We start from the raw sequence: 17,570 nt of genomic DNA on the forward strand, positions 1-17,570 counted from the left end.
AACTATTAAAGAAAATATGAGCACTATTTCAGTTATCCAGTAAATAACATCATCACCTGTGTGCACTTTTCTCAGAAGGCTATACTTCCTATTATTATAATAAATGGAACTTTACAAATATTACAAATTCCTGGAAAAAACTGTTCAAATATTGAGCTAGCTAGATCTTTATTTTTGCTATTTATTAGCTTTGAAAGAGATAATGGAATTGGAATTGGACATCATCACTGCCAATCATTTCTTCCCCAGGGGAGAAAATTTGAAAGAACAAAACAACTCTCTCCTCTTTGAAGCAGATGTTTGATTTGAAGCAAAACCTGAATCTACCTGGTCATCTATAGTTGATACTAGTGTGATAATATTTGAATTTTGTATAATGGTATTTTGAGTATAGCAGCTGACTTCCCTCTTAGCCTCTCTGTATCCTCAGATTTCTACCTCATTGTTTATCATAAAAAAACAAAATTGGGCTTGGATACCAAAGCTATTCTTGATTTTGTCAAGTACCTAGTATACTCAATTTCTGAGAACATTTTATTGTTAGAGCTCAAAATATTTAGTCCTTGTATCATCCAATATCTATCTCCCTATGATACACACCTGCATGGGTTTGCCCATATGGCGCAACAGAGGAAACACACACACACACACATTGGTTTTCTACAGAAGTCTTTTCCTGGAAAACTATATACCTCCTGGCTACCCTCCTGGATTTTTCCTTTGCTAGATTACTGTTCTTTTTCTCTTCAATCAGTTCTATCTGAAATATTTGCAGGACCCCCACTATGCTGTTGACACCCCAGGAAATAACTATAAATGTAGATTAATATATATGCATTAAGTTAGATCTATCTTTTAAATGCCTTTCAAAATATGACAGAGTTTTTATATTTGCCATCAGAAAGCCTCTCACTTTTTTTATCTCTCTGTATCAAAAGAAAAAATACACCTGAATGCCTTCACAACTGTATGAGTAATCGATTGCCATAATAATACTAAGTAACAAGCCACTACAAAACCTCATCAGCATAGAACAATAAGCATTGATTGCTTGCACATTTGGAGTCAGCTGGGGATTGGTGAGATGCTTCTGCTGATCAAGGCTGGGTTTGAGCAAAATTCTAGAGTTGGCTGGCTATTGGCTGATCTAAGTGTGCCTCTGGCTGGGATGACTAGAATGGTCACCTTCACTTTCTAATTTATTTTCTTTTGAGATAAGCCAACACTTGTTTTGGCTATTTCTAGCATATTCACAAAAAGTGGGGCGAGCACACAGGAGCATAAGAAGGCAAGTGCAAATATGTAAGCATTTTGCAAGCCTCTGCATGGACATTTACTAACATCCCACTGTCTAAAGAAGTTCACATAGTGAGGCCTAGAATCAGAATGGCAGGGCACTACAAAGTGACATAGCAATGGGAAAGGATGCAGACAAGGGTGAAAATTTGGGACCAATTTTGCAATACGTGTACAAAAGCTTAAGTCAGAAAGCATTAAAAGAGAGTCTGTGAATTCTATACCAGAAGCTCAGGAGAATTTAAAAAAAGAATAGATAATGGTTTCTATAACAAATGAACTCATGTTTATTGTTTATAGTGATTTTAAAATTCAAAAACTTGTTATTGACTATTTGCATAAGCCATGGATATTTTACAGGTTGGTTAATAGTTGACCTGAATTTCAGCTTGACTGTAATTTTACAGTAGACTTTATGAGGGAAAAAGGAGAATTCAAAACTACCAGGTGATCAGTTAAACCCAGAGAAGAAAAATCAAACATAGGCATAAAAATTTTCACTATAAAGAGCTAATGACCCTGAAATTAGGTTAAATATCTTTAGAGTGGTTCAGAATCTGTTCCTAATTTTTTAGCTTTTTAGGCTAGCACTGTAAGAATCTTTTTGAGATAAATCTAGAAATATGACTCCCTTCTTTCCTCCCTCCTCTTTCCCTCCCCCCACCCTCTATTTCTCTCTCTCTACTTGTGGATCAGGGAGGAAGTGTCCATCATCATTATACAAAGGAGAGGGGTAAGCTGACCTCTAAGCAAAGACGCAGGTTATACCGTAGTGTGCCAGGAATCTCAGTGATAGTACTTATCAGTCCAGTCTCCAAAAATTGAGGTAAGCATCTAGGTTTCATTGCTAGTCTCAAAAGGAAATAACATTTCATTTTTTTGTTCTCACATTAAGAGTAAACAGTACATAATGTACCAAATGTTTCGTCTCAAAGAGAAACATATTTACGTAACATTAGCACCAATTTAAGCTGTTTCTGCAGAAGAACGCATTTTTCTCAAGAGTGTGAGAAACCTACACAGCCTTGGGTGCACTGAGACAAACCTCAAAATATGGGAAATATAAAATTTTGCTCCTAACACAGTATTTGAAAGAGAGTGGATCTAAAAAAAGTGACGATAGGGATCAAGGAGTCAAATATGGATTATAAATAAAAATCCTTGGAAATAATGCCTTTGAATGGTGATTTTTTGATATGTCATTTTTATTTAGTTGGAACTTTATCTCATAGATAAAATAAAATTGAAAATGCCCTGCTATTGATATTTACCTATAATATATGGCAGATAAGAGTTTTTAAGATACTATTTCTAGCCCTTTAAAAAGCTATGTTAGTTCTTAATATGTTTTAAATATTAAAATTAATTAAAAGCCATATTTCTAACAAATATCAACAACAATAATGGCCACTAAAGCAGCTCCAAATTTACAGTGAAAACTTTGGAGCAAAATATTTTCTTTTTTTAATTGTTTAGCTAAATATTTTCAATCAACTCTATTGAGGTATAATTTAGATTAAATAACGTGCTCAAGTTTTAAGTATATAGACTGAGAAATTTTGACAAATATAAACACTCATGTAACTATCACCCAAATCAGTATATGGAATATTGACATTACGCTAGAAAGTTTCTTCATGCATACTTAGTTAATTCTCCACCCCAGGAAACCACTCGTTTCTAAGATTATAGCTTAGAAACTTCATATATGTATGTGCACTTTTGTGTTTTGCTTCTTTTCAGTTATAGACTACTTTTGACATTAATCTAGCTTTTTCTTATATAAATAGTTTATTCGTATTGTGAAGTAATATTAACGTGCATAAATGTATCCCTACTTGTCAACGTACATGTTGATGAGTAAATGAATTTTTCCAATTTTTTCTATTATGAATAAACTGCTATTAACACTTTTGTACAAGTCTCCCATGGACATATGTTTTCATTTCTCTTGGCTAAATAAATAATAGTGTACTGAGTTATAAGAAAATGCCAAATAATTTTCCAAATTGGTTATTTCATTTTATACCTCCAGCAGGAAAACATGTGTGTTTCAGTTGCTCCATATTCTTTCTAAACCGTGGCATTATCAATTTAAAAACTTAGTGGCTATAAAGTGGTATATCATTGTGATTTTAATTTGATTTTCTCTGATGACTAGTAAAAGATATTTATATATTCTTGGTGCAACTACTTGGTCAAACACATGCATTGTGAATATTTTCCCTCAGGCTGCTGATTACTTTTCATTTTCTTAATGGTGTCTTTTGAAGAATAGATTTTTATTTTAAAAGAGTTTAATTTGTCAATTTTTTAATTTAATAATTTTATTCTTTGAGTCCTAAGAAAAATTTGCTTATCACAAGTTTGCAAATGTTACTTCTATTGGTTATTTTTTTCCTGGAAATTTTATAGTTTTTATCATTTATGGCTAGTCTATAATATCTTTTGAGACAATTTTTGTGTTTTTGTGTTTGGTGTGAAGTAATGGTTGAAGTTCAATTTTTTTTTCATATGGATATCAAGTTATTCTAGAATCATTTGTTGAAACACAGTATTTCCTGATTAAATTACCTTGGCACCTTTGTCAAAAATCAATTGACCATGTATGTGTGGGTCTGTATCTGGATAATCTATTTTGTTTCACTATTCACTTGTCTTTCCTTATGCAAATAATAAATAGTCTTTACTCAGGTAGTTTAAAAAAAAATCTTTTAAAAAGGTAGTGTAAGCCCTCTTAGCATGTTTGTTTATTTTCTGGAAGTTTTGGCTATCTTAGCCCCTTTGAGTTTCTATATAACTTTTAAATAAGTTTATCAATATCTGCATAAAATATTGCTAGGACTTTCATTTCCAGAGAAGCACAGAGAATAATAGAACAGTTTTCTTCTCCCACATGCAACAACCAAAAAAAATGAACAAACTCTGTGAAACAGCAGTTTGAAAGACAATGGCTATCAGACAATGAAGAACACTGAATCTGAAGAGAGGAAACTAATTTGGGCAGCCCTAAGATTGTCCCACGTTACAGCCTTGAAAAGTTTTCCAGGCAATGACATAGGAAGGGGAACACAGGTGGAAATCATTGGACTCCCTGAGTTGAGGCTATGGAGCTGAGAGTTTGAAGAACAAGGTAACTAGAGTTCACAGGCCAGAGTATCAGAGAGGAGAGAGCTACACTAAAAGAGAATTCTGGAAATCTGCAGATGGTCCCTTTTGAGTACTCAGCTCAGGACTGATCAGTGCATTTGTGTGAGAAAACTACCTGACTTAGGAGAAAGAACCACCTGAAAGCATTAGAAGTAACTTTACTCAGCACTCTTCCAGGACTGAGAATGGTGCCTCTTCACACCAACCAGACTGAAAAATTTCAAGTTTCATGAGGTTCTGGGTAGAGTATACAAAAGTGTCTTGCCTCAGTGGTGGGAAATTATTAGCTCTAGACCGAGCATTGTTTCACTCCCACTTAATAAAGCTAAAAGCAAGACACACAGTAAACAAACTGTTTCTATATAACTTAATTGTGTCCCAGAATAACATTCAATAATATTGAAAAAATAAAAACTATTCAGTATATAACAAGATAAAATTCACAATGTCTAACATCTGATCATAATTGAAAGGCACATGAAGAAGCAGGAAAAATATGCTCCATAATGGAGAGAAAAGGCAATCAAAACATACCTAGAACTGATGCCTATTTCAGAATTAGCAGGAAGGACATTAAAACCATTATTATGACTGCATTCCAAATATTCAAAAAGACATGTTGAGATAAATAAGATATATAGGAAGATCATATCAAAATTTCAGAGATAAAAAATCTTCAAGTGTATGATGAAAAATACACTGCTTGGGATTAAAGTCAGATTAGACATTGAAAAAGAAAATATTATTGAACTTGAAGTCACCGTAGTAGAAATTATCTACAATAAAACTCAGGGGGAAATAATAATAAACAGTATGAAGGATCAGTGAGCAGTAGATGAACCTCAAGCAGCTTAATTTATATTTAAATGGATTATCTGAAAGAAAAGAAAAGAGTAGGGACAGAAAAAATATTTGAAGAAACAGTGACTGAAAATTTCCAAATTTGATGAAACATGAAAAAAGTTACACCAAACCATCTTAATTAAATTGCTTAATCCCAGTGATTTAAAAAAGGAGTCTTCAAAACAGCCAGAGTAAAAGACATATTATGAACTAAGGAACAAAGACAAGAAAGACATCTGATTTCAGACCAAAAATGCAAGAGGAAAGACCAAAGATCAACATGTTTAAAGTATTAAGACATACTGTCTACAAAGAATTTTATACCAAGCACTAAGGTCTTCTGTAAAAGAAGGTAAAATATTCCTTTGGACATACAAAAATATTTAATGAATTTCTTCAGGAAGAAGGAAAATGATGTCACACCAAAGTACAGATCTATACAAAGAATGAAGATTATCAGATATGGTGATTTTATGGATGGATACATACTTTTTTCTTGTCATTTAAATCTCATTAAAAGATAATCAGAATTTCAAAAAAATAATAATAATGGAAATGGGGTTTATAACAAAAGTAAAAAGTATGACAACAGTAGGACACAAAGTGGAAATGTAGAAACTATATAATGGAGAAATAGTATAAAGTATACAATTTTAATGTTCTTATCATGAAGTGGTGTAATAGCACTTGAAGATGGATTGTGATACATTAAACATGTGTAGTATTGACTCTAAAGCGACCATAAAATAACACACACACACACAATTTTAGTTAGTAAGCCAACATTAGAGTTAAATAAAAACAACAACAAAAAAGACAGCTAATACAAGACAAACTAGAAAAAAAGGAAAAATGGATGGGACAGAAAAAAAATAGGACAAATTGAAAACATAGCAAGTTATTAAATATATACCTAGCCATATCAATAATCAAGCTAAATGTAAGTGGTCTAAATATAGAAAACAAAACGTAGAGCTTGTCAGATTGGATAAGCAAGTACTCTGCAACTATATGCAGCTTACAAAAAAATGAATTTCAAATATAAATATACAACTAGGTTAATAATAGAAAGATAGAAAACAGTCTAGCATGTTAAAATAATTAAAATATATTTTTGTGGCTATACTAGTGTATATTCATGTGCCTCTAATGATATAAAGTCTTTGAGGGATAACAAATTTGGGGACGTTAATAGGATGAAGAGTGTATTGAATGTGAGAAAAATAGTATATAGAGGGTTAGAGGGAGCTAAGATAAAAAATAGATTACAGAAGGAATATTTTTTACTTTTAAAGACATTGATACATGACTACATGATACTTAATTTTATATAAAATTTAGCAATATAAAACAGTTCATTTGAAATTTAAATAACTGCCTTTGAAGAAAACTGAGTTTTCATATCTGTCCTCTTTAGATCCTTCAAAGAAAAGAAAGGTTGATAACGTACATGTTTTACTCCCTTTGCTCATTAATTTTTAAAGTCTTATCTTTGAAATACCTGCCTTACAATGATGTTTCACCTGATTGGTTATAGCAGACACATTACTGTCACGTCACTAAACATGATGTTTCAGAGAGTTGATTAATTTTGAATACTTGGTTAGAGATGAGAAAACATGGATAGGTTGATTTTAGGATGAAGAATCTATGTGGAATTAATAACATAATCTTCAATTTCAGGCAAAAATTGCCTATGTGCAGCATTTATGATAATCCCAGAATCGCTGGGGTGATTTGCCCAAAAGGCATATTGATAAAGTAGCTAAATTATTTCAGGCATCAGAGACACAATAATTAATGTTTCATTTATTTTCACCAAGCTGGAAAAAATTTATTTGTAAGCCAATATTTGGAAAATATGGGAAGTATTACATATAATTCATAATTTTAGTATTTCATAATTTTAGTTCTAACAATTTTTCTTTGAGAATAAAACAAAAAATGTAATCACGTTTTATAGCTTTCAATATTCTTTCCAACTATATAGTTTGTCTGTATAATCATTAATATCACCTTAGAATTTTTATTCCATTTATATCTTAAAATATGGAGCTTTCCTTTGGATGCCTGTTAAAAATATGGCATGATAGAAGACCAGATTTATTAGCAGGGACTAAGAAGTTGGTTTGGATCATAATATTTAAAGCTCCATATTGTTTGAAAAAGAAAAGAGGGCAAGAAAAAAAGAATGGAGATAAGAGAAGGAAGTGGAAGCCTTACATTTAAAGTGAACAGGAGATCCAGGAAAAAAAAAATGTGATTTGCTGTTTTAGCTTCTTTCCTATTCCAAGGTCTTTTTTCCTTTTTTTTTTTTTTTTAAATTCACATCTTCTACCCTTTGTTTTATCCTTCATTCTTTAGTCTTTGTAGACTAGGGTTCAGAGCTGAATATTCTCAATCAGTATACTAAACTCAGAAATCCAGTGGCTACTACCCTAAAGTTTAAACCCACTCCTATTGAGTTAACATCCCCTAAACCTTAGACAGAATAGTTTAGCTCTTTCACTGGGACATTTGTCTTGGTTGACAATACATGACAATACATAGAAAACTCATTCTTTTTGTTGCAATTCAACACAAAGTTATTAGGTGTTTATTGAGAATAAAATACTAACATAGTCTATAGAGTCAAACCAATAAGGCCTAATACCAAATATTAACAATATTAACACATCCAATAGTATAAATATACCCTAATATATGTCTCACATGTTTAAAAATAACCATCTGATTTAAAATAGCTAGCCTGGACAGCATGCTCTATCCAAAAGCTTTACGGGGTTGAAACATTATACCACATGCATCATTTTATATTTGTTGTCAGTGTTCTCTAGCTAAAGACTACCAGAAACACACCTACAGTTAAACAGGTTGGGTTTATTACTCATTGAAGTTAGTGAGAATGGAACTCCGGGGATAATCATGGGACATTTCAGTAAGGGGATGTTAAAAAGGACTTACAGAATTTAGGCTCTGAGAGGGTGTTTGGGGGGACAGTCTAATGGAGTAGGGGCTCACTCTGAAATGGGAGCATTCAGAAAGCAGGGGAAATTTTGATGATAGTGTTAGTGGAAGAGGGTCTGGAGACCCCTCCTTCCGTGGGCCTCGGTTCTTGGTAAGGACGCAGAGAAGGAGGTCTTACCCGTTGCAAGAGAATCTATTGAAGATGAGAGAACAGAGAGAGAACACCTCAGGAGAGAGATGGGCCAGACCAAGGAAGGCAACGGCTCCAGAGGGCTGAGTTATAGAGTTTTTAAGGCAAGGTTTTTGCATAATCCAGGAGGCCGCTGATTGACAGTCTTAATTGAGAGCCGCAGGTTATATAGCAAGAGGCGCTGTTGCGCATGTCCTCCCCATAATTCAGTCTGTTATAATTAGATGTATGTATTCATAGAATATTTATGAACATTTAATGAGCCCAGTGGCCGCCAATGATTATCTAAGGACATGGTAGCGTGAGGTGTGCACATGTGCCAGAGTGGGGAAAGTCCATCCAGTCAGTCAGTGGGGGATTTTTCCGGTCCGCTGACCATTTTGGAGTAATGATGGGGGCATGTTTGGGGTGGGGTTGGCAAATAGCTTAGGCAGCTATTGGACATTAAGCCAACGGGGCCGCCTCTCGTTGCTCATGGCTAACTTCTTGCCTAGCAGTAGGATAGCTCATTAAATCTTATCTATAGATTGAGGAGACTAGAGCAAAGCTAAAGCCTTCGTTGATAAATAGGCAGCAGTCACTCATATTAGCCTGGAGTGGGGATGTTTGAGATTTTGTGGCTTGGACAATGCTCATGTCTATGTTCAGGAGTAATAATAAAGTGGTCACACAGTGCCCTTGTCTGATGTTGATGTTCTGTGAAATTTTTTTATGTTCAACAAGGGATCACCAAGACCTGGCTCTGAAGTGAGGTCAGAGCCCGAATGTCAGGGGCTGATTTTCTTTCTCCATTTAAACATGGAGTCTGTTTCTTAGTGTCCTGGGACATAGTGTACCATTACTTTTTCTTCATAACAATAGCAAGGATATATTTTATTTTAAATCTTATCTCTTCTTTATCGTATCATAAAGTTCAGCTTCATGATAGGCACTCAATAAATAATAGGTGAATAAAAAATGAGTGAATAAATGAATAAGTATTGAAATAGACACATAAACCAGAGGCCAAACTCAAAATGAGTTGAGAAGGGAAAAGAATCAAACACTCATCCAAATACTTTGGTCCTAATGTTGTTACCTGAAAACTGGGTTTGCCTCTTGGAGGGTGTCTAGCCAAAAGACACAGCCAAGGTAAGGATTGGAAGAAGGAAGGATTTATTATTACTTGCAGCAAGTGAGGAGAACACCAGGGATCTTCCTCAAAGCAGTGTCTCCCTGAACAGCAAAATTGGGGAAGTTTTAAGCTAAGGGTACATGCATATTCATGCAGGGGCTTGAGCAGAGGAGAATTCAGCATAGAATTGGGGCAAAGGTCGACAAAGTCCAAGCCTTGGTTGATTGAAGTCATGAGGGTCAGGAAAGGTCAACACCATCATTCCTTAGGTTCCGACTAGTCTGGGGTCTCAGCATGTAGTTAACATTCTCCATCCGGCTGGGGGCTTAGGTCATGCAGAACTCAAAGATATGTATCAGATTGTTATGTATATCCCTTGAGGAGGAGCTAGGACAGTTTTATCCCCATACTATCGTTCATTGACTGCTTTTCCTTTGTTCCTGCATTCCCTCACTTCCCTTAAGGTTAATTACTGAGACCTGTTCAAGGGAAAGGCTTAGATCACAAAATGGCTTAGGCCAAAATGGCTTCTGTTATGTCAAGAAAGCCATACCTGGTTTTCTTTCTCTGGGGACCCCCTATCCCATCTGCTTACAAAATTGCAATATGACTTGGGGAAATTTTATTGAAAAGAGAATAATAATAATAACAACTAAAAATAATTAACATTATGAAGCACCTGTTGTATTCCAGGCCACATATCTCTCCAGTTCCCAAACAACTCTTTAAATGAAGAATTATTTTAACCCTAAAACCAATATTTGGAGAGGTTCAGTCAATATTCCAAGGTCATGAAGATAGTAAGGAGTAAGCTCAGCATTCTAACCTAGGAGGTCCCTGTCTCAGATCCTTACTTCTTCTTTATCCTTGAACCATTACATTTGTCCCCTGCTATCAAAGCTAAATATATTGCTAATAGCCAGATAATTGCCATATTTAATAGCCTTTTTTCAAATGCAGTGCTACTTCACTGCTCTAGGTTTCAAACTGTACTGGATTCTCAACTACCTCAGCTCTGAGTTACTCTTCTGGCTCTCCTCCTGCCTCTTTATTTCTTTCATGACTTATTTTGTTAACATTTCAATGTCCTTGAGTTCTGCCCTCCATGCTAAGCCTTCTTTTTAGTCTCTCTCCCTGTATAATTTCACTCCCGCAATTTCAGTTACTACCTGTCTTTCCAGTTCTGTGTTATCAGGTCTCATGTTGCATCTGAGTTCCAGCTCTGCATTTTCAGGGGCCTATTGCTCATTTCCACGTGCATCTAATACAAGATTCTACCTCCCCCACCCCATCTCTCTCTTTGTCTCTCCCTCTCCACCACCACTACTAAATTTCTTTCATTTTCTATCTCCCCATTTCACTTAAATTAATCTACAAAGTTGCCTAAACACACTTTTAGAGACAAAGCAGTACCCATTCTTATTCCTCATATTCAATTGGTCATCAAAATCTATCATTTCTACTTTTCACACATCGCCATTCATTATTGGACACTTTCAAGAGCCTCCTTACAGATCTTCATCTCTTCAGTAAAATTAACCCTCTCCATTGTACTTAAAACACAGATCTAATAATTCAGGTTTGTTCCCACTTAAGTATAACCTTGGAAGGCTTCATAAGATTTTTAACTATTTGATCCTAACCTGACATTCCAAATTCATTTTCACTACTTTTTCCTGAAATTGTGATATCTGCCAAATTTTATTATTGAAACAATCAAGCCCTTTCATTTTCTCTTTACCATTTCCACCATATGGATTATTCTGTCTTAACTTGGCCTTTTTGAAAATTCTACTCATGTTAAAAACCAAGATTTACTTAATGCTTCTAATATTCTAAAATTATACTGAATCCTTTACATGAATTTCCTCATTTAATCTTCAGAATCACCCTGTGAGGAAAACACTTTTGTACTCCCAGGAAAATTAAGACCTAGTGTGGATGAATACCTTGCCCATGGATATACCACAATCAGGTAGTGAAGCTGATATTGGAACCCATACTTTTCATTACAAGCTATAAGTATACTTCTTCTCTGTAATTCCTTTCATAGTCCCCATCTGCCAGTACACCCTTGACCACAGAATATACATGTAAGCTTATGATGATGAATTTGAATGCTTGGATTGTGGTCAAAACTTAGATAACTGCTATGTTGAGTAATTAAATTGAGCATCTGGAGGACAGCCACTGTATGTCATTCATATTCAAATCCAATATTAGCCCATGGTATATAGAAAGCCTTGTTGAATGAATAATAAGTAAAGAGATGATCTATAATAAAGAAAACACAATACTTTGGTTGCTAATATAGTTTTACTGTATTTATTTTCTAGTTAACAAAATGGTGAAATACTGGAGAAAAAATATTCTTTTTTCCTGTAAGCTTTCTTCTATAAATTACAAGTCCTCTGATTTCTTTCTTTAACATTCCACGCCCCTCACCAAATCCATCTAAGAATAAAATTTATGTAAAATGAAGAAGAGGGCCTTAAGTGCCTTAAGAATTTTGAGTCCATTACTATTCCTCTTTTTCATTAGTGTTAAAATGTTCATTTATCTCACTGTTTTGGAATTTTCTTAGTAGTCAAGTATTTTCTTGACAAATAATGTGAAATTTATGAAAAAAATTATACAAGCAATCCAAAGTTGCAAGTAAAAAGTTGCTTTAAAACATCCATGAGTAGATAGACAACCAATTACATTCCTGTACTTTTCATCTACTGACCAGTATATATTATTATGGGGAGAGGATTATCTATGACATAGAAATATCATTCTTTTCAGTAATGCTTCTTAAAGCCTTAGACATGTTCAGACCCTAATCACCTGGAGAGTGGAAAACCAATTTTTTAAGTTGACAGGAAAGATTCTTCTAGAACAGGTTCAGGAGTCAGTACAGAAGTTATAGTACACAATATTTATCTCTCTTTACTCACCTTAAAAACTTCATCTCTGCATGTATGGTATTAGGTAGCAAAAAGAAAGTCAAGGGACCAGGACTTTCACAAAACAATCTTATATGACTGTAAAGATTTTAAAGATTCTAAAACAGAGGTTCTAAAATCTGACTTCCACAAAATCACCTAGGAAAATTTAAAAATACATATTCTGGGGCTTCTTCCTGTATCTAATGAAACACAATCATCAAAGAAGGCATCCAGGAATTATATATAATTTTCTCCACCTCAGCATTTCAAGCTCTTATGCACAAATGCCCTTTGAACCACTACCCTACTATAACTCATTTAGGACAGAACACAAATGAGAAATCAAAAGAACTATTATACTAATAGTCAGCTAGACTGTACTTCTTAGTATGGAGAATATTTTGATAAATTGAGAGAAATAAGTATTAAATCTACCAAATGCTTTTAAGTTCTTGGCCACCATGAAGACATATGTGCTAATTCTCTATCTATGCCTGGAACTGTCTGAATTTGTGCTAAACCTGTTTTATCATCTCCCATCTGAGCTGGTTTAAGAAGCAGGCTAGGTGGTTATTTGTCTGGTTAGTCTAACATCACTCAGTTATAAAAAATTGATCAGAATTCCTCTTAGGACAGTTCTGAGTGTGTTTCAAAGTGATATTTTGGTAAACTTCTTGCTTGTTTTGCTGGAGTGAGGAGGAGTGGACACTTACTTGATAACCATGCCTCTGACGAATTCCAGAACAGGCATCATCCGTTATTGCTTCTGACTGATAGTTTGATGTGCAAAAATCTCATTAATCAAAACTCTCTAGATTGGAATACAGGATAATTAAGATCTATGGAAAATTACTCTGCACTATCCAGAGTGTAAATATTTCAGAATATCTAAAGTATTTATTTATTTTTACTGGCAGTTATTTATTAATCATGTGTGCTTGTTTTCTTTAATCACATTTATAGAGTGCCTATAAAATAATGTGTCTAATTTTGTTAGAGTTAAAATTGTTCAAGAATGAAAATTTTCCAAGAATTTATAAGCACAACTAATTATTAAAATTAGTTGAATAATCTATTTGCAAATAATTCCTATCCATTTATTAGATCATGCTCTGTAAGAACATATTCTGGGAGCATTTCTGCAGTCCATATTTTAGCTAATGTTCATATTGGGAAGAAAAAGAATTAAATAAAATATAAAGAATCCCCCAAATTACTCTTTGATAATTTTGCTATTTTTCATATCCAAATGTCATTTTTAATATTCATAATTCCTAATATAAATATTTATTTTCATTTTTAATATAAGTATATTATATGGTTATATTTTGAGATTTAATTTTTCTTTTAAATCTTCATTAGTTGCTGGAGTTGAACAGATTCATGGGGACAAGATAAGAAATATGCCCAGCTACATCTGTGTGTTGCTCTAGAAGATAATAGGAAGACTCGTGATTGTTTATCCTATGATCTGGGCTGAAAATATTTCACTGCCCTCTCCTGTGATATGGTGAACATTATCTTGATATTAGTAAACTTTCCTGTGATTCTGTAAGTCAGACTCTCTGTTACCCTAGGGTCCCAAGTACCTATCACTGGTAGGTAGGCATCTTTTTATTATCTGTATTAAGATTGAATTGTTCAAAATTTTACTGTTGATTACTTTCTCTTTGTGTTTGCTTGGATAATTTCCAAAGAGAGAAATATTGAACAGAATAACATTCTTGCCAAATAGTTTTTAAACATTATTTCATTAATAACTATTAGGGAGGTAAAAAGATAGTTAATACTCTTTCTTCTTAAATAACCTTTTTCTGTGTGTAATGGGTGAATGAATTTCTCAGGAATACAATCCTTAGACCTGTACTGTTATGTAGCTTTCAAGATATTGAACACAGTGACACTAATGTTTATGCTCATTTAAAGTATTGACTCTCTTATGAGACAAAGCAAATGACACAATTCTTTACACTTATATTTTGTTTGCTTATTTCACTCTTAATCTATTTGATTGGAGAGTCAAGTTTGTGATCTTTCCCAACATGACATTTTATATTTGTAGAGAATTCTTTTTTCCAGTATCATCACTGAAATTTTTAAATGGATTTAAAGTTCTATGGCTTGAGAGATGAAAGTATGATATAGTTCTCTGTGATTACTGTTCATTCTGTGCTTCACTATTTTAACTAGATCCACTTTCCAAGAGATACTTTTTTCTTTTACATTATGGTTTATTTCAGGATACTGAATATAGTTCCCTTTGCTATACAATGAGACCTTGCTGTTTATCCACTCTATAAATAGTAGTTTGCATCTGCTAATCCCAAACTCCCAATCCAACCCTTCCCTGCTCCCCCTCCAGCTTGGCAACCACAGGCTGTTCTCTATGTGCATCTGTTTCTGTTTCACAGATAAGTTCATTTGTGTCATATTTTAGATTCCACATATAAGTGATGTCATATGGTATTCGTCTTTCTGTTTCTGACTTACTTCGCTTGGTATTATAATCTCTAGGTCCATCCATGTTGCTGTAAATGCCATTATTTTATTCCTTTTTTATGGCTGAGTTACATTCCATTGTATATATACACCAAATCTTTATCCATTCATCTATTTATCCATTCATCCATTGACGGACATTTAGGTTGTTTCCATGTCTTGGCTATTATAAATAGTGCTGCTTTGAACATGGGTGCATGTATCTTTTCGAATTATAGTGTCATCCAGATATATGCCCAGGAGTGGGATTGCTGAGTCATATGGCAGCTCTATTTTTAGTTTTTGAGGAAGTTCCATACTTTTTTCCATAGTGGCTGCACCAATTCACATTCCCATCAACAGTGTAGGAGGGTTCCCTTTTCTCCACACCCTCTTCAGCCTTTGTTATATGTAGACATTTTTAGTGATGGCCATTCTGACTGGTGTGAGGTGGTACACACACACATTGTAGATCTGATTTGCATTTCTCTAATAATTAGCGATGTTGAGCATCTTTTCACGTGCCTATTGGTCATCTGTATGTCTTCTTTGGAGAAATGTCTATTTAGACCTTCTGCCCATTTTTTGATTGGGTTGTTTGTTTCTTTGTAATTGAGTTGTATGAGCTGTTTGTATATTTTGGAAATTAAGCCCTCGTTGGTCACATCATTTGCAAGTATTTTCTTCTGGTCTATAGGTTGTCTTTTCATGTTGTTTGTGGTTTCCTTTGTGGTGCAAAACCTTATAAGTTTGATTAGGCCCCATTTGTTCATTTTTGCTTTTATTTCTATTGCCTTGGGAGACTGACCTAAGAAAACATTGGTGCAATTTATGTAAGAAAATGTTTTGGCTGTGTTCTCTTCTAGGAGTTTTATGGTGTCATGCTTTATTTTAAGTCTTTAACCCATTTCAAGTTTATTTTTGTGTATGGTGCGAGGGCGTGTTTTAACTTCCATTGATTTACATGCAGCTGTCCAACTTTCCCAGCACCACTTGCTGAAAAGACTGTCTTTCTCCCATTTTATATTCTTGCCTCCTTTGTTGAAGATTAATTGTCCATAGGTGTGTGGATTTGTTTCTGGGCTCTCTATTCTGTTCCATTGATCCATATGTCTGTTTTTGTGCCAATACCACACTGTTTTGATTACTGTAGCATAGTATTGTCTGAAGTCTGGGAGGATTATGCCTCCTGCTTTGTTCTTTATCCTCAGGATTGCTTTGGCAATTCTGGGTCTTTTATGATAACGTATAAATTTTAGGATTATTTGTTCTAGTTCTGTGACAGATGTCATGGATAATTTGATAGGAATTGCATTAAATCTGTAGTTTACTTTAGGTAGTATTTCATTAATATTTAACAATATTAGTTCTTCCAATCTAAGAGCATGGGATATTTTTCCATTTCTTTAAATCATCTTTAATTTGCTTTATCAATGTTTTATAGTTCTCAACATATAAGTCTTTCACCTCCTTAGTCAGGTTTATTCCTAAGTTTTTTTTTTTTTTTTGATGTGATTTTAAGAGGGATTGTTTTTTACTTTTCCTTTCTGATACTTCATTGTTAGTGTAAAGAAATGCAACCAGTTTCTGTATATTAATCTTGTATCCTGCTACCTTGTTGAATTTGTTTATCAGTTCTAGTAGTTTTTGTGTGGAGTCTTTAGGGTTTTCTATATATAGTATCATGTCATCTGCATATAATGACAATTTTACCTCTTCCTTTCCAAGGTGGATGCGTTTTATTTCTTTTTCTTCTCTGATTGCTATGGCTAGGACTTCCAATACTATATTGAATAGAAGTGGTGAGTGTAGGCATCCTTGTCTTCTTGCATATTTTAGTGGGCAGTCTTTCAGCTGTTCACTATTGAGTATTATGTTGGCTGTGGGTTTGTCATAAATAGCTTTTATTATGTTAAGATGTGTTCCCTCTCTACCCACTTTGGTATTAGTTTTTATCATGAATGGATGTTGAATCTTATCAAATGATTTTTCTGCATCTATTGAGATGATCACGTGTTTTTTGTCTTTTCTTTTGTTGATGTGGTGTATCACATTGATTGATTTGCGTATGTTGAACCATCCTCATGACCCTGGGATGAATCCAACTTGGTCATGGTGTATGATCTTTTTTATGTGTTGTTGGATTGGGTTGGCTATTATTTTCTTGAGAATTTTTGCATCTATATTCATCAAAGATATTGGCCTGTAATTTTCTTTTTTGGCACTGTCTTTGTCTGGTTTTGGTATCAGGGTGATGGTGGTTTCATAGAATGACTTTGGGAGTGTTCCCTGCTCTTCAATCTTTTGGAAGAGTTTGAGAAGGATTGGTATAAATTCTTCTTTTTATGCTTGGTAGAATTCCCCAGTGACCCCATCCAGTCCTGGACTTTTGTTTGCAGGGAGTTTTTTTTTTTTTTAATTACAGATTCTATTTCACTTATAGTGATTGGTCTGTTCAAATTGTCTTTTTCTTCTTGATTCAGTTTTGGTGGGCTGTATCTTTCTAGAAACTTGTCCATTTCTTCTAGGTTGCCCAATTTGTTGGCATATAATTGTTCATAGTATTCTCTTATGGTTTTTTTGTATTTCTGTGGTAATTTGT

The sequence above is a fragment of the Balaenoptera musculus genome, chromosome 7, assembly GCF_009873245.2.
Source record: "Balaenoptera musculus isolate JJ_BM4_2016_0621 chromosome 7, mBalMus1.pri.v3, whole genome shotgun sequence".
NCBI lineage: Eukaryota > Metazoa > Chordata > Mammalia > Artiodactyla > Balaenopteridae > Balaenoptera > Balaenoptera musculus.